A 3,160-nucleotide genomic window follows, 5' to 3' on the forward strand; every position below is an offset into this window, starting at 1 on the left:
ACCTATTGATAAACGATCAATAAATGTAATGTAAAGGTGTTGCGTGTGGCCATGACATCACTCACTCACTCACTCACTCACTCACTCACTCACTCATGTCTTTCTTTCCTTACCAGGCTGACACACCTGCAGCAGATCGAGAATCGTCAGCGCCCAATTACCAGCCTGCTATAAAAGTCACGAGACGGACGCCCAGCAACACCTTAGTCCCACATCATCATTCGTTAAATACCTTTTACTTTCAGTAATCTTTGATTTAGTTGTTATTTTATATTTTGGCCTGGAGATGGCCGGCAGTCTTACTTTTCGTTTAGCTTTAGTTTATAATTTGGTTTTGTCAGGGAGGGAGGGGCTTCGATGTCCCCATGGGGGTGGCCTGGGCCCTTCTTTTGGTGTGCTGACTTCTTTATTTGGTAAGATATTTATATTGTACTATAAAGAATGTTAATTTCTCTGTGGGAAAAGTTGGTGAATGAAACCTGTGAAAACTTTCCTTTTTCTGGTTTCTTTCTTTATGTTGAGCTCTCCAGGTTGAGCCACTGATTCATTTATTCATATTTCATTGTTTGGAGGCCGTAACATCAGGTGAAAACATGAGAGCTTTTGTTTCATCACATTATCTTATTTTCCACTAACACTCATGCTGCTGCCCTCTGCTGGACAAAAGCTGTAAACACACTTTTTCCCCTCCACATTGAAAGCTTCACAATATAATGTTATGTTATGTTGTCAATGTCATTTTATTGTGAAATTCCCCCTTATTTTGAAGTCTGTGACACACTTTACTTTCCCCTCTGATCACCTGTGTCTTGTTAACCACTCCCCCTTCCTTTGTGTGGGTGTGAGTTCTTCTTCGTCTGTCACTTGAGCGTCATGTGTTTTTTCAGCGCTCTCCTCCGGTTTTTGTGGATTATTTCTGTGACTCTAATCTAATCTCTGCTCACCTGTTCCAGTCAGTGTCCTGTTCACCTGTTTCTGTGTTCTGTGTAAAAATAAACTCTTTGACTTACCGCCATCCGGTCCTGTACGTGACAGTTATGTCATGTCATATATTACATTATATTTTAGTATCAGAAAACTTAATTCCACACAAAGAGCCATAACAATTCAAAAATACTTTGAAAAGCGAATTTCAGTAGAAACAATTTTAAAACTGAAATAACACAAACTAAACTCAACAAATAAACATTAAAATTACGAGAAACAATGTGGAGGATAATGCGGTAGATGACGGATGGATAATACATAACATCATTTAATATAATAATATAATAACAGGATATAACATAATATAAAAATAAAGAGTGCTGATGAACAGCAGGGGGCGCTGATGGTGAAGTAATAAAAGTGACTTCATTGAGTTCTTACGTTTCCTGTCTGGACCCTTTAAAATAAGATTGAGTTCATGAGAAAAATAAAATAAAACTGGAACATTTTGTGAATAATTAGAGAAAACTCTGTGTGTGTGTGTGTGTGTGTGAGTGTGTGTGTGTGTGTGACTGACAGAGAGTGAGTGTGTGTGTGTGTGTGTGTGTGTGTGTGACTGTGTGTGTGTGTGTGTGTGTGACTGACAGAGAGTGAGTGTGTGTGTGTGTGTGTGTGTGTGTGTGTGTGTGTGTGTGACAGAGAGTGTGTGTGTGTGTGTGTGTGTGTGTGTGTGTGTGTGTGTGTGACAGAGAGAGTGTGTGTGCATGCGTGTGTGTGTGACAGAGTGTGTGTGTGACAGTGTGGGAGTGTGCGTGAGCGTGTGTGTGACAGAGTGAGACTGTGTGTGACAGACAGTGTGTTTGTGTGTGTGTGTGTGTGTGTGACAGAGAGAGAGAGTGTGTGTGACAGAGAGAGTGAGTGTGTGTGTGACAGAGTCTGTGACAGAGTGCGTGAGCGTGTGTGTGTGACAGAGAGTGTGTGTGTTTGTGACAGAGTGTGTGTGTGTGTGACAGAGAGAGAGTGTGTGTGACAGAGTGCGTTGGTGTGTGTGTGTGTGTGTGTGATAGAGTGCGTGTGTGTGTGTGTGTGTGTGTGTGTGTGTGTGAGACAGAGTGCGTTAGTGTGTGTGTGTGTGATAGAGTGCGTAAGTGTGTGTGTGTGTGTGTGTGTGTGACAGAGTGCGTTAGTGTGTGTGTGTGTGTGTGAGACAGAGTGCGTGAGCGTGTGTGTGTGTGTGTGTGACAGAGTGTGTGTCTTTGAGTAACATTAGTAAATATTAACTTTGTCCAAAGTTCATCAGTTTTCCTGGATTCTAACAAACTCTGATGTCACATGACTCTGAACTTCAAACCTCACAGTTGTGCACTGACTGTGCTGTGAGCGCCCCCTTCTGTTCTGCTCAGAGACAAGTGAGCAGACAGATTTTAGACACTATAACCAAAAACTTGGAAATATTAATTTCTAGAAAAACGTGTGTGCATACGTCACATGTTCACGCTCCCACACCAAAGTCCAGAGAGAAAACCAATGATTTTAACATCGCACACACACACACACACACACTGCTGTCTGATTTTAGTCACTTCGGCATCTGAAATGATTTGTTCACATTGACCTCAGTGACACAAAGTGACCACACGAGGCAGCAGAGGACCAGTAGGTTGGTGTTGGTGTGGAAGAGTGAGTGTTTACAAACTTCAGTTTAAAGCAGTGAACATATTCTTAAGATATTGTAGACTTAAGCTCAGATAGATTTGACTAAGTCAATGTCGTGTGTGTGTCTCACTCAGAGTCACACACACACACACTGATGTCCACACACAGAGACACTGTTACATCATCACTCCTCTGTTTGTGCTTCTTCAGCTTTTAACCAGGGTGTGTGTGTGTGTGTGTGTGTGTGTGTGTGTGTGTGTGTGTGTGTGTGTGTGTGTGTGTGTGTGTGTGTGTGTGTGTGTGTGTGTGTGTGTGTGTGTGTGTGTGTGTGTGTGTGTGTGTGTGTGTGTGTGTGTGTGTGTGTGTGTGTGTGTGTGTGTGTGTGTGTGTGTGTGTGTGTGTGTCCTGTGCAGGAAGTTAATGTAAAGTGATGAGCTGGCACATTGAGCTCTGCTATCATTCAGGGTTAAAAACAAAGAAGCCGCTGAAATGTCCTGTATTACTATTAATAATATTATATTAATAATATATTATAACTAATAATATTGTATTAACACTCTATAATGATATTGTATAA

Source organism: Solea solea, chromosome 20 (assembly GCF_958295425.1).
Source record: "Solea solea chromosome 20, fSolSol10.1, whole genome shotgun sequence".
In the NCBI taxonomy this organism is placed as follows: domain Eukaryota; kingdom Metazoa; phylum Chordata; class Actinopteri; order Pleuronectiformes; family Soleidae; genus Solea; species Solea solea.